Source organism: Erinaceus europaeus, chromosome 1, assembly GCF_950295315.1.
Source record: "Erinaceus europaeus chromosome 1, mEriEur2.1, whole genome shotgun sequence".
NCBI classification, from domain to species: Eukaryota; Metazoa; Chordata; class Mammalia; order Eulipotyphla; family Erinaceidae; genus Erinaceus; species Erinaceus europaeus.
In genome coordinates this window covers 83,985,424-84,005,571 of record NC_080162.1, presented here as the reverse complement: position 1 = coordinate 84,005,571, position 20,148 = coordinate 83,985,424, and the positions used below count along the sequence as shown (strand labels likewise).

The 20,148-nt window shown below is 39.6% G+C and overlaps 1 long non-coding RNA gene across 1 annotated transcript in view; it reads right to left on the bottom strand.

Moving 5' to 3' along the window:
• Positions 1-1,862: 1,862 nt before the first annotated feature.
• Positions 1,863-20,148, bottom strand: part of LOC132541904 (uncharacterized) — a 31,188-nt gene continuing 12,902 nt past the window's right edge. Inside the window, exons 2-3 of the long non-coding RNA XR_009553016.1 lie at positions 8,767-8,867; positions 1,863-2,161 (exon numbers count right to left, since the gene is read on the bottom strand). This is a non-coding gene — a long non-coding RNA (uncharacterized LOC132541904). The remainder of the gene's footprint in view (positions 2,162-8,766; positions 8,868-20,148) is intronic.

The window sequence follows — 20,148 nt, the reverse complement described above, 5'->3', positions numbered from 1 at the left end:
TTGCAATATGTTGACATCAGAAGAAGTAGCAGAAAAAGATACACAGTATTCCTCTTTCTTTCTTTCTTCCTTTTTTTTTTTTTGCCTTCAGGGTTCTCTCACTGGGGCTCGGTGACAACAGTATGAATCCACTGCTCCTGGATGGAGTCTTTTTTTTTTTTTTTCCATTTTGTTGCCCTTATATGCCCTTGTTGTGACTGTTACTACTGTTATTGTTGTTATAGCTGTTGTTGCTGTTGGATAGGACAGGGATAAATGGAGAGAGGAGGGGAAGACAAAGAGGAGGAGAGAAAGACACCTGCAGACCTTCACTGCTTGTGAAGCTAACCCCTGCAGATGGGGAGCTGAGGGCTCTAACCTGTATTCTTACACCCCTCTTTGAGCTTTGTGCCATATGCGCTTTTTTAAAATTTATTTAAGAAAGGATAAATTAACAAAACCATAGGGTAGAAGGGGTAGAACTCCACACAATTCCCACCACCCAATCTCCATATCCCATCCCCTCCCCTGATAGCTTTCCCATTCTCTATCCCTCTGGGAGCAAGGACCCAGGGTCATTGTGGGTTGCAGAAGCTGGAAGGTCTGGCTTCTGTAATTGCTTCCCCGCTGAACATGGATGTTGACTGGTTGGTCCATACTCCCAGTCTGCCTCTCTCTTTCTCTAGTAGGGTGGGTCTCTGGGGAAGGGGAGCTCCAGGACACATTGGTGGGGTCTTCAGTCTAGGGAAGCCTGGCCGGCATCCTGATGGCATCTGGAACCTGGTGGCTGAAAAGAGAGTTAACATAAGAAGCCAAACAAATTGTTGAGCAATCATGGACCCAAAGGTTGGAATAATGGAGAGGAAGTGTAGGGGGGTACTCACTGCAAAGTCTAGTGTACTTCTGCTTTCAGGTATATATTTTGCACTTGTTTATGGATACGTGTGAACATATGCTCTCTCTCACAGAACATGGTGTATATCTAGGTTTGGGGACTTTGTTAGAAAGTGATCCACCTGGGATGGAATTAGAGAATGCTATGAAAGGAAAGGTCTCACCCGAGTAATGAAGCTGAAGGGTTGTTGTTCCACACGTGTAGTCTCTGGACACAGTCTGAGCTGAAGCATGTTGAGGTGGCAATCGTTGCGTTGATTAGGTTGCGATCGGCTGATGCAATATTTGATATGGATTGGGAGAGGCATGTGGGAAAGTGGGCCCTATCCTAAGGTTCCAGGACTGGGGGAAATATAGGCTCTATAGTGGCGATGTGAGGTTCCTGCTGTCTTAGGGTTCAAAAAGAAAATGGATAGTTAATGTTATCATCACATTATTTGGTAATTGGTTAACTTTGAAAAGTTCTTTTGTTAGGGTTTGCTGTATAGTACTCAGTATCTTGTAAATAGCTGTGCCACTGGTTGCCTCTGATCTACTTGGTCTAGGCTTGTGAGAGAGTCGGCATATCAAATACACAGCCTATATATTAAGAAGACTCAGTCTGTATTTTAAAAACTTCGAGACATACAATTAATTTTTGCCCTCTCATATTAATTAACTAGTGATTTATATGACTACACTTTACTAGGAGTGTACATAAACACCATTCCCACCACCGAAAGACTGTGTCCCATCCCACCCACCCACCCCCACTGGCCCAGGAAGCCGCATGTCCACCCTCCCCCTTACCACAGGGTTTTTACTTTGGTGCCCTACACCCTTCAATTTAGTCAGATCCTGCCTTTAGTTTCCCTTTCAGATCTTCTTCCTCAGCTTCTGTTGATGAGTGGGATCATCAACATTAACCTGCTGCACTACTGCCTAGTCCCCTCCTCTTTTTTTATTCAAAGGTGTAATTTTACTATCAAATTTATATGAGTTTATTAATATTGATTTTCTTTGAATGAAACTTTTCTTATTGCTTTTAATCTTATTCTTCTGGAGAGACAATTTTCTATCACTGAGTATCTATTAATTTTAGATGTGAAATGATTAAAATCAGTGTAACTGAACTGGGAAGACAGCTAAAGTGGGGAGTGTGCCTCCTTTTTCATGCACAGGAACTTGGTTCAAGCCCACCTCCATTCTACTTGAAGAAGTTTTGTTGCTATGGTAAACTTTCTTCCAATTCTTTGTCTCTTTCTCTTGTCTCCATTTTTCTGCAACAGGTTGGTTTGTAGCAGTAAAGCTTTAATGATGGTAAAGAAATTGATATGAAATTTTACATATTATTTATCTGCAATTGTGTAAAAACATACAACAACAACAAAATAAATCTGGAAGGAAATTTTGTATTAGCAATGACTGGGAAATTGAGCTGTAGCTGTTTTTATTTTCTCCAAGTGTAGTCTTCAGGTTTTATACTGTGATCAGATGTTCATTTTATAATCATATACACAAATTTAAAATTGGTATATAAAGTTTTATAGGTACCATATGATAATGATTATGTAAAAATATGCACAGAAAATTGATAGTTAGGAAAGCATCAAAAGGTCAGCATATCATAGATGAATTTGTTCTTTCAACTTCTATGTATTTTCAAAATTCATGTCATAAACTAACATTACTTTAATAATAGAAATATCTAAAAAAATGAAAGAGATTAACTGATGCTGTCTATGAGGAGAGATGTTTCTAAACAATAGAGTATCATAAGATGAAGAGGGAATATTAAAACAGTCAATTAAAATGTGAAAATATCAGTATCCCTAAATGCAGTTTCAAAAATTTACATTTGAGGGCTGGATAGTGATGTACTTTGTTGAATGTACATGTTAAAATACACAAGGACTCCGGTTAGAGCTCCTAATCCCACCAGCAAGGGGAAAGCTTTGCAAGTGTTGAAGCAGGGCTGCAGGTGTCTCTCTGTCTCTTCCTCTCTATTTCCCTCTTCCCTTTCAATTTCTGACTCTCTATCCAATAAATATAATACAAAATAAAAAAGTAAAATAAAATAAAAAAGAATTAAAACTATATTTGAGGGCTATACAGTGTCAATTTTTACATTCTTAAATGATATTATATTCTCATGATGGAATAATATGTATATCTAAAAGTTCCAATGTGATAAAATAGGTAATAAGAATAGGAAAACATCCTATAATCTTTCGAATGAAAAAGCATTGTGTTTATGATTTGCCTTAGTCTTATTTGTATATATATTTTTAGGAATGAAGGAATTGAGTAAACATCTTCACAACAGCTTGATTTTATGAAAGGATTTCAGAAAAAAATTATCTGCAATTGTGTTTACTTTTTTCCTCTTTTAACGCTTTTATTTTTCATATTTTCTAAAATAAAATCATAAAAATATTAGGGTGACATGTTATAAATATGTAGCAGAATTATATGAAAAAAACAGTAAATGTTTAAACATTCCTGGGCCTGGTCTTGAGCTTTCAGTAGCTTCAAGTTGTTTAACAAACTAATTAAGATTCACTCATTTAGCTTTTATTTATCACCATTATATTTTATTTTTTGTTGTTGTTTTGATATTTTATTTACTTTGGTTAAAGACAGAGAAATTGAGAGCAAAGAGGGTGATATGGAGAGAGACAGAGAGACACCTGTAGTACTATCTCACTTCAGGTAGGTGACGGGGACTTGAACCAGGTCTATTTTAGGAATATTCCAAAGGGCCCATGACTTTACTAGTTTTTGCCTGAGTCTGACAGCTAACATGCAGGTGGACCCAAGTTATTGTCTGGGGAGATGATGTCATGGCTGGAAAAGGGGCTAGAAAATTGGATCAGGGAAGAAAGTATATGGGAAAGAAAGTATATGGGAAGAAAGTATATTTTCCCAAATATGGGAAAAGTGTATATTGTTGACTATAAACTCCATCGATTTGATCTGGGGTCCATATTCAGCATAGGAGCCTATGTTACCTCTGCATCCCTGTAAGTCTGAGCTCACATTCTTTGGTCATGTATAGGAATGTTCCAAGCTGCCCCAATTTCATGACTCATCTTCCTCAGGTGGTAGATATAGTATGTTGTCCAGCTTCCCTTTGGAGGATGGAACATTGTCTACCATTTTTGATCTACATTGAGGGCAAGGTCCAATGGGGAACCACAAAGGGGTCCATTGTGTTGTTCCTGATGGAGATGACCAGTAAAAATGTTCAGAGGGATCTATTCAAGTTCTCGGTCATTTTTCTTTTAAAGAGATTCTTTTTTTTTTAATTTTTCTTTTTTTAATATTTATTTATTTTCCCTTTTGTTGCCCCTTTTTTATTGTTGTAGTTATTATTGTTGTTATTGATGTCGTTGTAGTTGGATAGGACAGAGAGAAGTGGAGAGAGGAGGGGAAGACAGAGGGGGAGAGAAAGATAGACACCTGCAGACCTGCTTCACCACCCGTGAAGCGACCCCCCTGCAGGTGGGGAGACGGGGGCTCGAACCAGGGTCCTTTTGCTGGTCCTTGAGCTTTGGGCCACGTACACTTAACCCGCTGCACTACTGCCTGACTCCGGGTCTATCATTTCTGTGTGGGAATCCCAGGACACCATGACTAAGGCCCCAGCTGATGGAGTGGCCTGGTAGTGACTAAAGAGTCATCATTAAAGTATGCCAGACTCTTGCTTTTATTCAGCTTCTGTAGTCCTTACTTTGATAAGATAAGCTTTGGAGTGAATGAGGGAAGTGTAATAGGAAGTACATGAGGAGGGTAGCTAGCTCTAAGTAGAAACTATATCATTAGGTACCTTATAGTGTCTTTTTAAAAGCAATGCATTGTGTAGTTTGTTACAGGAGGGGGAAGAGGGAAGTTAAGAGCAAAGGCAAGCAAAAAATATTCTCAGAAGGGCCTGCGAGGGCAGGGTAGGAGAGAAAGACTGAAGACCCTTCAATCTGGGGTCCTAGTGTCTGATATAAATGAATGAATAGATGAATGAATGAATTAAAAATACACACAGAGAGCCTGAGAAGTATTCTGGCACATGCAATATGTGATATCAAACTTAAAACATCATATTTTTAGTTCCAAAGCTCTAGTTACTGTACTACTTCCTGGGCTGTGAAACTTTCCAATTTGCCTAGGTTTTTCTCTTTGTCATCCCTCCCCATCTTTTGTTTGAGTCAAATGTGCATAGACTGGGTCACTCATAAGTCAATTGTTTAGTCCAGGTTATTATAATTAGGTATTTTCCTGCTACTTCAATAGGACATGGCCTTTCCTAGGTGACTTCTATGTCAGCTGGGTGGCTTTCATTTTTAACCCCATGATTGCCACATGGTCTTCCTCCATCTTGGAACTATCTACTATAGTAAAACAAATTATGAACATCATTACACTTCTCTTTGATGTTACTGCCTGTGACTAGAACTGATTTTTTAAATTAATTTATTAATTTACTTTTTGCCTCTAGGGTTATTGCCTTGACTAAACCTTGATGACTATCAAGATCTAGAACAACATCCATCACCCAGACAATTCTCTTATTTCCCTTCCCATTCAGTCCTTACACCCCAACACATCTTGCCCTTAAGTTTCCACCCTGTCAGTTTTGCATTCTTAGATCTTCAGAAAAATGAATCACATGTATCTACTACTTGTATGTCTTTTATCACACAGTATAATATTTCTGAGATTTATTTCTGATGTTTACATTATTGGCTCTTTACTTTTTATTGCTAAGTAGAATTCCATTGGCCCATTTTACTACAGTTTTTTTAATTCATTCTGTTGTAGACACAATGGATTTTTTCTAGTTTTTAAGTGATATGGATGAAGTATTAATTTTTTTGTTCATGTATAATACATATTTTTCTCCTCCATAAGCACAGTTCCATCCATCCATCCATCCATCCATCCATCCATCCATCCATCCATCCATCCATCCAGTTTTGTGTCCATTCAAACACATACTGTATGTGTAGTGAAGGCTGAGGTATGTTCTATTCCTGGTAATGCAAAGCTCAAGGATTCATTTTCAGTTCTTCTAAAGAGTCTACTGGTAGAATGACACAGATATTTTCAAATATGAAAATAGGGCCAAAATGGAGAATTTGAGACAGTGGAGAGATTTAAGATTACTACTCAAGACTTCCTGTCAGGTCTGACTTGAAAGAATGAGTTAGATAGTAGTGTCACCAATGACATCCAGTGGCAGTTCTGATAGTGGATGTCATAAGGCTTCTTCCTATGGATTCCTTCAATAAAAGTCTAAAGACTCAGTTCAGTGTAGGTGATTTAGCATGGCTCTTTATTAAGTTAATGTATTCCTTCAAACCTACTCCCCTAGAGCTCATCATCTCTATTTGCATACCTCCTGCAGGTCTTTTTCAAGCTCTGATCTAGCTTGACTGAGATCTAGCTTTCAGAAGGAGGCTATTATTCTAAGAGGTTATTTTGTCCTAACGTTTATAAATTTTTTTCTCCTTCTGAAAAGCTCAGTGGAGCTGACTCATACAATCAGCTAGGCTTTCTCAAGTACAACAATTCCAAAATGTACTAACTCTGAGATACAACAATGGGTTCCTTTCTGAGTCACTGGTAGGGTTGCCAGATGAAATACAGGATACCCAATTAAATTTAATTTTCAAATAAACAACCCATTTGAAAAGGATAACAGTGTCTCAAATAATGAATAGAATATAAATATATCCCAAATATTGAATGTGATACACTTATACCAAAAGTGCTTAGTTGTTTATATGAAAATCAAATTTAATTGTGTATTCTGTACTTAGATTTGCTGAAATAAGTTTTCTGGCCAAGTGAATTTTAGCCATGATGGATATCAAAATACAAAACCACCAAAGCTTTGAAAACTAACATCGAAAGAAGTGTTAGTTGTATTATACATCCCCTAGTCTTTCAAATTAGAGTGTATGGATACATCACAACACTTTCTTTTTTTTTAAATTTTTTATTTAAGAAAGGATTAATGAACAAAAACATAAGGTAGGAGGGGTACAACTCCACACAATTCCCACCACCCAATCCCCATAACCCACCCCCTCCCATGATAGCTTTCCCATTCTCTAGCCCTCTGGGAGCATGGACCCAGGGTCATTGAGGGTTGCAGAAGGTAGAAGGTCTGGCTTCCCCGCTGAACCTGGGCGTTGACTGGTCGGTCCATACTCCCAGTCTGCCTCTCTCTTTCCCTAGTAAGGTGTGTCTCTGGGGAAGCTGAGCTCCAGGACACATTGGTGGGGTCTTCAATCCAGGGAAGCCTAGCCAGCATCCTGGTGGCATCTGGAACCTGGTGATTGAAAAGAGAGTTAACATACGAAGCCAAACAATTTGTTGAGCAATCATGGATCCCAAGCTTGGAATAGTGGAGAGGAAGTGTTAGGGAGGTACTCACTGCAAACTAGTGTACTTCTGCTTTCAGATATATATTTTGTAGTAGTTTATGGATATGTGTGCACATAAGCTCTCTCTCACAGAAACTGGTGTATATCTAAATTATGGGACTTTGTTAGAAAGTGAACTACCTGAGATGAAATTAGAGTGTACTATAAAAGGAAAGGTCTCACCCGAGTAATGAAGTTGAAGGGTTGTCATTCCACACGTGAGGTCTCTGGATACAGCCTGAGGTGAAGCATGTTGAGGTAGCAATCGTTGCTTTGGTTAGGTTGTGATTGGCGGATGCAATATTATTTGGTTTGGATTGGGAGATGCATACGGGAAAGTGGGCCCTATCCAAGGGTTCCAGGACTGGGGGAAGTAGGGGCTCTATAGTGAAGATGTGAGGTTCCTGCTGTCTTAGGGTTCAAAAAGACAATCGATAGTTAATATTATCATCACATTATTTGTTAATTGGGTTAACTTTGAAAAGTCCCTTTGTTATGGTTTGCTGTACAGTATCCAGTATCTTGTATATAGCTGTGCTATTGGAAGCTTCTAATCTACTTGGTCTAGGCTTTTGAGAGAGTCCGCATATCAAATACATAGCACACTTTCTTATTAACCTGCAGCCATTAGTATGAATATTAATAATTGAATCAGGTAAGGTGATCAGAATTACTGGAGGGTATTCAAGGCTGTTTGTTTCTATACTCAATGCACCATACATCTGTGATATTAGAATTTTAAATCTAGTTTTAATTTGTTCCTTTTCCTAATTATTGGTCTGTCAACTAACCCTCCTTGAGATAATCAGTATTTTCCCAAAGTATAAAAGCCATGAACTTTTCTTCTGTCTAGCTTAATATGACAGAAGAAAAGAATACCAGATCTTACTAGCAATATGTATAAAGATTGGTCCCACAAGGATCCTGGTTCAAGTCCCTGGCTCCCCACCTGCAAGGGGGTCGCTTCACAAACAGTGAAGCAGGTCTGCAGGTATCTCTCTGTATCTCTCCCACTCAAGTTCTCTCCCCCCTCTCAATTTTTCTCTATCCTATCCAATAAAATGAAAAATGGCCACCAGGAGCAGTGGGTTCCTAGTATAGGCACTGAGGCCCAGCAATAACCCTGAAGGAAAAATAAAGTTATAGGCTAGTCCTGAAAAAGAAATTGAGTTGTGATAATTATTATTGAACATTTCAGAGTTTAATAAATTAAACATCTAGTCTTTTCTTTTTTCCATATATTCATTCACTCATTAAGGTAATATATATTATTATCTAATAGAAGTTTATGCAGGCCTCTATAAAGTAAACATGTTAATATATATTATTCATAATTAGGATTTAGAAACATATATATTTAAAAGTCTGGAAGGTGATTATAAACTAAATGTTACCCTTTGAATATTACATGTCACTTAAATAGCATATCCATTCAGTTTATGTAATGGAATAAATCTTATAAATTAAACTCTGTCTGGTTTCATCTTACCTTGCTGAGTGGAGTTGGTTAAATGTGGAAAGTACTTTCCTGTCGTCTCAGGATGCACACTGGGTCTTAACTTCTCTTGCTTACTTAGTTTGAATTTTAACCTTTCAGAGAGAGAGAGAGAGAGAGACAGAAAAAGAAATCTTTCAGCTATGTATTTTGTATTTCAAGGAGTGCCTTCACCTTCTGACAGAAAGTTAACCCTAATCCTTAGTAGTTCACCATCTCTTCCTCTGAGAATCTTTGTGCTAAACACTCTTTTCTTAACATTTACCAAGGCACAAAAAAGTCACTGCTGGCAGATATTCACAGAAACTGTTGTTAACATTCCTGAATCAAAATGTTTGAATATATATCCACCACATAGCCTAACATATACACCTGCTGGAAATATCCCCCCAAATACATTACCTACAAATGTGTTTCCTGAGAAAGAAATCTTCTCTGTATTTCAGTTCCATCACTGATTCACACATGATTCTGGTTTGACCCATAATTAAACCAAGGGATTAAAATCTCAAATGTTCCTGTGCTTCCATCAGATTGGACCATTCTCTGCTTTTGACCTAGAATCCTGATTTGGACATGTGGTGTGTATCGGCCATGCCTTTCCTGGGAAATACCCAGTTGGCACAGAAGTCCTCAGACTTCAATGTGTATTCGATCTAGAACAGTGTTCAAAGGTGGCTTCCTGAACTCACACTATAACCAGGATTAGATGTCCTCAGATACTGAGCCAGTTCCTCAGGAGCACTCTTCTGCACCTAAGCACCGTGAATGTGGTAGGGAGTGTCTTGGTCTTGCTCACTGATTATTTCCTGAATTGGTTTTTGGCATGCTACAGATTATTTATTTACTTATTTATTTATTTACTTATTTATGTATTTTACCAGTACACTGTTCAGTTCTGGTTTACAGTTGTGCAGGGGATTGAATTTGTGACCTTTAGTGCCTTAGGCATGAAAGTCTCTTTGCATAACCCTTAAGCTATCTCCTCTGCTCTTGCAGAATAATGTTTCATGGCAGAGGGTTCATTGATGACTCAAGTAACTTCATTGTGTCATATTAAGAAAGCTAATTCATAGTCATCTCAATCTTCAGTAACAACCACCCTGATCAGTTGGTGGCCCATCCACTAATAAAGACTCAGAAGATGGCTAGCCTTCATTTTTAAACAATAAAGTATTTTTAGTTGAGCTCTCTATCTGGTTTTCTTCAGGCATAATGCTACTACACACTGAATAGACAGCAGTATAGCATAAGCATAACTTGCATATGTGCTGGGAAAGCAGAAACACCATGTGACTCTCTTTATTGCATTATCTGCTTAATTGCAAAAGTCTGAAAACTGGTTCGCAATACCTCTGAGGTGTGCCTGTGTTTTTCTCTATTACATAAAGTTTTGTTTCTGTAATAATCTTGTAAATTAAAACTGGGTCAGAGAGATAATTCACTAGGTAGGGCTTGTACCTTGTCTGTACACTTTTCAGGTTTGAGCCCAGTGGCACACAGGGATGCCACGTCCTAGGGGAAGGTCAGTGCTGTGGTGTTTCTCCTCCCTCCATCTCTCTTCCTCTCTCTCTCTCTCTCTCTCACATCTCTCCTTAAAAAACATTGCCTTCATTTATTTATTAGATAGAGATAGCCAGAAATTGAGAGGGAAGTGGGTAATAGAGAGGGAGAGAGACAGACACCTGTAGGCCTGCTTCACCACTCATAAAATTTTCCCCCTGCAGGTGGCAATCGGGGGCTCGAACCTGGGTCCTTGGCATTGCAACATGTGTGCACAACCAGGTGCACCACCATTCACCCCGCCCCTATCAAATAAAGACTCAGCTGGAGGTGGTGAACTTGTTCATGTGCAAGGTCCAGGTACCACCAAAACTGAACAGATAAGTATAAATTAAAGCTAATAATTTTAACTTAAAATAATGCATGACATGCTGCCTGGAAATTGATGTTTAACATACAAGGTGTAAAAATCTACGGAAGTCAGCTCTAGTAGCCTGTAGAGATCAGGTCTAGTTGTCTGCCATGACCTGTAACTTCTAGAAGATTCTCCTGTGAAGGAAGACTCTTGGTCTATAACAGAGACACTGTCCATACTGGTCTTAAAAGTTTCTTCTCTGGGAGTCTGGAGGTAGCACAGTGGGTTAAGTGCACATGGCATGAAGTACAAGGATCGGTAAGGATCCTGGTTCAAGCCCTCGGCTCCCCATCTGCAGGGGAATTGCTTCACAAATGGTGAAGCAAGTCTGCAGGTGTCTATCTTTCTCTCTCCCTCTCTGCCTTCCCCTCCTCTCTCCATTTCTCTCTGTCTTATCCAACAATGATGACATCAATAACTACAACAATAAAACAACGAAGGGCAACTAAAGGAAATAAAAATAATTTAAAAATTTAGAAAAAGTTTCTTCTCTGAGTCCAGTATTAGAAAGCTGGACTATTATAACTATCTGGACCCTCATTGGCCCTGTAGGTATACTGTAAAGCAGACAGTTTGCATGAGGTTCAGAGTGGTGGTGAAAGGCCTTTTACTTAAGAGTTAAGTTTCAGATTCAGCTGAAGGTCATTAAGTCTCTGGCTTTGGGCTTGGAGATGTGAAAGGAAAGGAAAAAAGTATACATTTAAAAATAATTTATTATCTTTATTGGATAGAGACAGCCAGAAATCAAGAGGTAAGGGGGTGATAGAGAGGGAGAGAGACAGAGAGACACCTGCAACCCTGCTTTACCACTTATGAAGCTTTCCCTCTGCAGGTGGGGACTGGAGGTTCGAACCTGGGTCCTTGCACATTGTAATATGTGCTCTCAACCAGGTGCGCCACCACCCAGCCCCAAAAGTATACATTAAAAAAAAAAAAGATTAAACTTCCCTTTGTGGGGACAAGGGGGACTTATCCCATTGTTAGGGGCCTAGAGGTCAAGTGTATATACTCTTTTAAAACAGTTACCCCCATAGATTATTTCAGCATGGGCCAATTTTCCTTTTTGTAAATCTCTTTCACAAAGTCTCACATTCTACCTGCATTTTCCCCGACTGTCTTCTATTTACATTTTCCTTGAAAAATTGTGTTCTGCCTGTTACTATCTGTTGGTATGCTTCTAGTTCTGCTTCTGGGATCCCTTCTGTTACATTGCTTGACGTTGTGGTCTATTTACATGATCATTCTGTTACATTGGTTTGGTCTCACTCCCCCCTCCCTCTGGGAGATTTGGTTTAGCCCTAGCCTTTTCCCTTCTTGCTTCTCCCAGCCTCCGCCTATCCCAGGTACTTCCTGAGTTCCTGATGCTGCCACCAGAGGAGAAAGATGCAAGACAGAACTGTGTAGTGATTAGATTAGCTTAGTTTTTTTTTTAATTTTAATTTTTTATTTAAGAAAGGATTAGTGAACAAAAGCATAAGGTAGGAGGAGTACAACTCCACACAATTCCCAACACCCAATCCCCATAACCCACCCCCTCCCATGGTAGCTTTCCCATTCTCTATCCCTCTGGGAGCATGGACCCAGGGTCGTTGAGGGTTGGAGAAGGTAGAAGGTCTGGCTTCTGTAATTGCTTCCCCGCTGAACATGGGCATTGACTGGTCGGTCCATACCCCCAGTCTGCCTCTCTCTTTCCCTAGTAGGGTGTGACTCTGGGGAAGCTGAGCTCCAGGACACATTGGTGGGGTCTTCAATCCAGGGAAGCCTAGCCAGCATCCTGGTGGCATCTGGAACCCGAGTAATGAAGCTGAAGGGTTGTCATTCCACACGTGAAGTCTCTGGATACATTCTGAGGTGAAGCATGTTGAGGTAGCAATCGTTGCTTTGGTTAGGTTGTGATCGGCAGATGCAATGTTATTTGGTTTGGATTGGGAGATGCATACGGGAAAGTGGGCCCTATCCAAGGGTTCCAGGACTGGGGGAAGTAGGGGCTCTATAGTGAAGATGTGAGGTTCCTGCTGTCTTAGGGTTCAAAAAGACAATCGATAGTTAATATTATCATCACATTATTTGTTAATTGGGTTAACTTTGAAAAGTCCCTTTGTTATGGTTTGCTGGACAGTACCCAGTATCTTGTATATAGCTGTGCTATTGGAAGTTTCTAATCTACTTGGTCTAGGCTTTTGAGAGAGTCCGCATATCAAATACATAGCCTATATATTAAAAAGATTCAGTTTGTCTTTTGAGAAACTTTGAGACATACAATTGATTTCCCCCTCTCATATTAATTATCTCCTGATTTATATGTCTACATTTTGCTAGGAGTGTACATAAACACCATTCCCACCACCAAAGGACTGTGACCCATCCCTTCCGCCCACTCCCACACCCCACTGGCCCAGGAAGCTACATGCCTACCCCTCACCACTGGGTTTTTGCTTTGGTGCCCTACTTACAATTTGATCAGGTCCTGCTTTTAGTTTCCCTTTCAGATCTTCTTAGTCAGCTTCTGTTGATGAGTGGGATCATCCCATACTCATCTTTATCTTTCTGACTTAGTTCACTTAACATAATTCCTTCTAGCTCTGTCCAAGATGGGTCAGAGAAGGTGGGTACATTGTTCTTGATAGCTGCATAGTATTCCATTGTGTATATATACCACAGCTTTCTCAGCCACTCATCTGGTGTTGGGCACCTGGGTTGCTTCCAGGTTTTAGCTATTATGAATTGTGCTGCTATGAACATAGGAGTACACACCTCTTTTTGGTTGGGTGTTATGGAGTCCTTGGGGTATAACCCCAGGAGAGGAATTATTGGGTCATATGGAAGGTCCATGTCTAGCCTTCTGAGAGTTTTCCAGACTGCTCTCCACAGAGGCTGTACCAATTTACATTCCCACCAGCAATGTAAAAGGGTTGCTCTGTCCCCACAGCCTATCCAGCATTTGTTGCTGCTGTCCTTTTTGATGTATGCCATTCTTACAGGAGTGAGGTGGTATCTTAGTGTTGTCTTGATTTGCATTTCTCTGATAATCAGTGACCTAGAGCAGTTTTTCATATGTTTGTTAGCCTTTTGGATCTCCTCTGTGGTGAATGTTTTGTTCATTTCCTCTGCCCATTTTTGGATGGGGTCATTTGCTTTTTTGGTGCTAAGTTTGCTGAGCTCTTTATATATTTTGGTGATTAGTTTTTTGTCTGATGTCTGGCATGTAAAGATCTTCTCCCATTCTGTGAGGGGTCTCTCTGTTTGTTTAATAGTTTCTTTGGATGTGCAGAAGCTTTTCAATTTGATGTAGTCCCATTGGTTTGTTTCTGGTTTGGTCTTCCTTGCAATTGGGTTTGATTCATCAAAGATGTCCTTGAGGTGTATGTGGGAAAGTGTTTTACCAATGTTTTCCTCTAAGTATTTGATTGTTTCTGGTCTGACATCTAGGTATTTGATCCATTTGGAGTTGATTTTTGTTTCTGGTGAGATAAAGTGGTTCAATTTCATTCTTCTGCATGTTTCAACCCAGTTTTCCCAGCACCATTTATTAAAGAGAGCCTCCTTTTTCCATTTAATCCTTTGGGCCCCCTTATCAAAGATTAGATGCCCATAGGTGTTGGGATTTACTTCTGGGCTTTCAATTCTGTTCCACTGGTCTGTATGCCTATTTTTGTTCCAGTACCATGCTGTTTTGATGATGATGGCTTTATAATATAGTTTAAGGTCTGGGAGTGTGATGCCTCCATTTCTGTTTCTTTTCCTTAAGATGGTTGTGGCAATTCTAGGTGTTTTCAGGTTCCAGATAAATGACTGTAGTGTTTGTTCTATTCTCTTAAAGAAGCCTGGTGGAACTTTGATGGGTATTGCATTAAATTTGTATATGGCTCTGGGGAGAATATTCATTTTGATGATATTTATTCTTCCAATCCATGAGCATGGGATATCTTTCCATTTCTTGGTATCAGTTTCTATCTCCTTGAGTAGCGACTCATAGTTTTCAGTATACAAGTCTTTCACTTCTTTGGTCAACTTTATTCCTAGGTATTTGATTGATTTTGCTGAAACAGTAAATGGGAGTGATTTCTGGATGTCTTCTTCTTCAGATTTAGTGTTTGCATAAAGAAATGCCACTGATTTTTGTACATTGATTTTGTAGCCTGATACCTTGCTATATTGCCTAACAACTTCCAGTAATTTTCTACTGGATTCTTTAGGTCTTTCTATGTATACTATCATATCATCTGCAAATAGTGAGAGCTTGACTTCTTCCCTTCCAATCTGTATCCCTTTGATTTCTTTCTCTTGCCTGATTGCTATGGCAAGAACTTCCAATATTATGTTGAAGAGTAACGGTGACAGTGGACAGCCCTGTCTAGTCCCCGATCTGAGGGGGAATGCTTTCAGCTTCTCTCCATTGAGTATGATGTTGGCTGTAGGTTTGCTATATATAGACTCCACTATCTTGAGGAATTTCCCATCTATTCCCATTTTCTGTAGAGTTTTGAGCATGAATGGGTGTTGGATTTTGTCAAAGGCTTTCTCTGCATCTATTGAGATAATCATGTGGTTTTTGGCTTTGCTTTTATTGATGTGATGAATGACATTGATTGATTTACGGATGTTGAACCAGCCTTGCATTCCTGGTATGAATCCCACTTGGTCATGATGAACAATCTTTTTGATGTGTTGCTGTATCCGGTTGGCCAAGATCTTGTTTAATATTTTGGCATCTATGTTCATCAGAGATATTGGTCTGTAGTTTTCCTTTTTTGTTCAGTCCCTATCAGCTTTTGGTATCAGGGTGATGTTGGCTTCCTAAAGGTGGAAGGGAGTATTCCTGTTTCTTCAATCTTATGGAATAGCTTAAGAAGTATGGGTATTAACTGTTTCCTGAAAGTTTTGTAGAATTCATTTGTGAAGCCATCTGGTCCAGGACTTTTGTTGTTGGGGAGATTCTTAATAACGGTTTCAATTTCTTTGTCTGTGATTGGTGCATTTAGATTTTGTAGTTCTTCTTGGTTCAGTTTTGGAAGTACATAGATTTCTAGGAATTGTTCCATTTCTTCCAGATTCTCTAGCTTGGTGGCATATAGTTCTTTATAGAAGTTTCGCAGAATTCTCTGGATTTCTGTGGTGTCAGTTGTGATATCTCCTGCATTGTTTACAATTCTATTAATTTGAGTCTTCTCTCTTTTTTGTTTGGTGAGTCTGGCTAGGGGTTTGTCAATTTTGTTTAATCTTTCAAAGAACCAACATTTGGCTTCATTGATCTTTTGTATGGTTCTTTTATTTTTGATGTTGTTTATTTCTGCTCTAACTTTAGTGATTTCTGTCCTTCTGGTTGCTTTAGGGTTCCTTTGTTCCTCTTCCTCTAAGTCCTTGAGGTGTGTAGTAAGGTCGTTCATTTGGGCTTCTTCTTGGTGTTTAATATGTGATTGTATAGCTATAAGTTTCCCTCTCAGTACTGCTTTAGCTGTGTCCAAAATATTTTGATAGGTTGTGTCTTCATTTTCATTAGTTTCCAGGAACATTTGAATTTCCTGTTTGAGTGAGTCTCTGACCCAGTGGTTCTTAAGGAGCATGTTGTTTAGTTTCCAAATTCTATGTCTTTTAATAATTTTCCGTTTGTTGTTAAAAGTTAGTTTTACTCCACTGTGGTCTGAGAAGATACTTGGGATGATTTCAATGCTCTTGAATTTATTGATGCTGTCTTTGTGGCCTAACATGTGGTCTATCCTTGAGTATGTGTTGTGTGGATTTGAAAAGAAGGTGTATTCCAGTTTTTTGGGGTGGAGGAGTCTGATTATGTCCATGAGGTCTAGTCTGTCAATCTCTTCATTCAATTCTCTTGTATCTTTATTGGTTCTCTGCTTTGTTGATCTGTCTAAGTGTGAGAGTGGGGTATTGAAGTCTCCCACTATTATTGTATTACTATTTATGTATTTTTGAAATTCTTTCAATAGGTGTTTAATATATTTAGATGGTCCCTCGTTGGGTGCATAGATGTTAATAATTGTTAAGTCTTCTTGGCTGATTGATCCTCTAATCATTATGTAATGTCCTTGCCTATCTTTTATTACTTTATTTAATTTAAAATCTATCGTGTCTGAGATGAGAATGGCTGTTCCTGCCCTTTTTTGTGGTCCCTTAGCCTGTATGATAGTTTTCCATCCTTTCACTTTAAGTCTGTGTTTATCTTGTTGTGACAGATGGGATTCTTGCAAGCAGCATATGGTTGGGTTATGTTTTCTGATCCATCCCCCCACCCTGTGCCTTTTGATGGGTGAGTTTAAGCCATTGACATTTATTGATATTATGGATTTAATGTATTGTAGTGCCATTGTTCTAAAAAACGATTTGTTTACTCTGATATATTACAAGTATTATAGTGATGTTCTTGTTTATAAGAGGTCTTTTAGTACCTCTTTCAGGGCCGGCTTGGTGATAGTTGCCTCCTTTAACTGTTGTTTGTCTAAGAAGGTTTTGATCCCTCCATCTAGCTTGAATGAAAGTCTAGCAGGATATATTATCCTTGGTTGAAACTCTTTTTCATTCAGGGCTCGATAGACATCTTGCCACTCCCTTCTGGCTTTTAGAGTTTGAGTTGAGAAATCTGCAGAAAGTCTTATGGGTTTTCCCCTGTATGTGACTTTTTGTTTCTCTCTTGCAGCCTTTAGGATCCTTTCTTTATCCTTACTTCTTCTCATTGTGACTATGATGTTTCTTGGTGTTTTCAGGTCTGGGTTGATTCTGTTTGGTACTCTCTGGGCCTCTTGCACCTTGATATCCTTTCTGTTATTCAGGTCTGGGAAATTTTCTTGTATTATTTCCTCTAGAATGTTTGCTTCCCCTTCCTCTCTTTCTTCCTCTGGCAGGCCAATTATACGAATGTTACTTCTTTTGAGATCATCCCATATGTCTCTGTTGTTGTTTTCAGTGTCTCTCAATCTCTTTTTAAGCTCTTTCACCTCTTTCTTAGTTTTCTCTAACTCATCCTCTGTCTGACTAATTCTGTTTTCTGCCTCTGTTAGTCTGCTTTCCCTTGCCTCAGCTTCTTTCTTCATTACAGCTATTTCAGCTTTCAGTTCTCTAATTGTCTCAAGAAAATCAGTATTTTCCTTGGGGGTCTCAACTGTTGTTTCCCTAATACTGCCATTTCTTTCCTCCAATGTTGTTTTCATTTCTGTGATTAATAAGTTCATTATTGCTTGCATACTTTTCTTATCTATGGTTACTTCTGACTGATTTGTGGTTTCTTCTGGGCTCTTGTCTTCATTCATTGGGGTAGCAGTTTTATTTGTTTTTAATCTACCCAATTTTTTTATTTATGTGTTTCTCTCTCTTTTTTTTTTTTTAATGCTCTGTTGTTCCTCAGTTGTTGTGATTTGAGCACAAGTAACACTGTACTAAATACCTTTATGACAATTGCACTCACCAACCTCGGAATTACAGTAGCAACTGAAGTAAGTATTGAAGGAGTTTAATCATTACCAGTTAGCCAAACAATTTCTCCAGTCCGTGAAAAACTAGTAACCAAATCCCAGTGAAGAAAGTGAAAAGAAAGAGAGGATAGCAAGAATAGACAGTTATGCAAATCTACTATCCAGTGTATATTCTAGGGGTAACAAGAGTGTAAAGGGAACTAGAGCAGATATACACACATAGAGAGTCCACTCTGGGTCAGATTTCTTCCCCAAAGTAATTCACAAATTCAGAAAGGCAAAGAAGAAAGAAGTGTATGACAAGATAAAAAAAAATAATAATAATAAAAAAGAGATAGAAAGAGATAAGAGAGAGAAAAGGGAGAAGATAAGAAGAAGGGTTGTAATTATAGAGCAGTGGGAGGAACTTCCCAAATGTGTATCAGTGAGTTTAAAAAAAAAAAAAAAAAAAAAACCTTGTTTGGTGGTTTGGGCTATCCTGCTAGTAGCTGGTCCCAGGCACTGCTTATGGGGGGGGGGGGGGGTGGCGGGAAGGATGGATGCTTGAAAATTAAAAGGAAGAAAAAAGAATTTTTTTCCCCTATTCTAATTCTTAACCCAAATTAAGTTATAGACACATCCTTGGTATGACCGCTATGGCCCCTTATTGGCTGGCCTGCTAAAGGCAGAAAATCCTATTGTTTACACGAGATGTGTCCGGAGCTCCAAGGCTAGCCGCTTCTCAGTCTGCCATCTTCCAGGAAACCCCTCCCTCCAGACTTTTTAAAAGGATTTCTCAAAAATGAAAACTAGCTCCAAATCCTTTGATCCAATGAGAGCTATACTCAAGAAGTCTTTGGATCTGTTCTCAGGGCCGCGGTGGACCCTGCAGACTCCCAAGAGGCAGCCCCCGAGCTAAAGTGCTCTCTCTGGTTCCTCTGCCCGCCGCGCTCTGCAACCAGCGGAGGAGCCGCCTTCCTGGGCGGGCGGAGGACTATGCCCGGCGCACTCGCCTTGCCCGGCGCCCTGGGAATTCTGGAGCCCCGCTAGTCCGTGTCACCTTTACTCTAATTCTTAACCCAAATTAAATTGTACTCACTTTTTGGTGTCATCCCTTATTAACTGGCCTGCTAAAGGCAGAAAATCCTACCGTTGCCGACGATGCGGTCAGAGCACTCGCTGTCAGCGACTTCTCAGTCCGCCATCTTCCCCATTTACCAGCTTAGTTTTTTGTACCGTTGGCTATGAATGAAGAAATACAGCTTCTCTGCTCAGCCTTGTGTCCCTGGTCATCTGTCTACCACCACGAAGCTAGCCTGGCATATGGCGCCCCAAACTCTGATGACACTATCACTATGTAACTACCTGTCTTATATTTCCAAAGGTAGGTTACCATCTTCTTCCCATGAACTTTTTATTTGTTTTTATTTATAAAAAGGAAACACTGACAAAATAAGAGGGGTACAACTCTACACAATTCCCACCACCATAGCTCTGCATCCCATCCCCTTCCCTGATAGCTTCCCTACTCTTTATCCCTCTGGTAGTATGGACCCAGGGACATTATGGGGTGCAGAAGGTGGGAGGTCTGGCTTCTGTTATTGCTTCACTGATGAACATGGGCATTGACTGGTCATACTTCCAGACTGCCTCTCTCTTTCCCTAGTGGGGCAGGGCTCTGGGGAAGCTGGGCTCTAGGACACACTGGTGGGGTCGTTTGCCCAGGGAAGTCCAGTTGGCATCATGGTATCATCTGAAACCTGGTGGCTGAAAGAAGAGTTAACATATAAAGCCAAACAAGTTGTTGACTAATCATGAACCTAAAGGCTGAAATAATTCATGTGAAGAGTTGGGGGGGGGGTCTCCGTTTTGTAGATAGTAGTCCTATTTTAGTTATATTCCAAAGAGCCTATGACTATACTAGTTTTCCTATGAACTTTCCTTCTCCTCTCCTGGGTGCATCCCATTATGGATCATCAATACTAGTGATATGTTACTAACCAAGCTTACTATCTATTCTTCTGACTGTATTGGAAAGCTACAATCCCCAGCTTC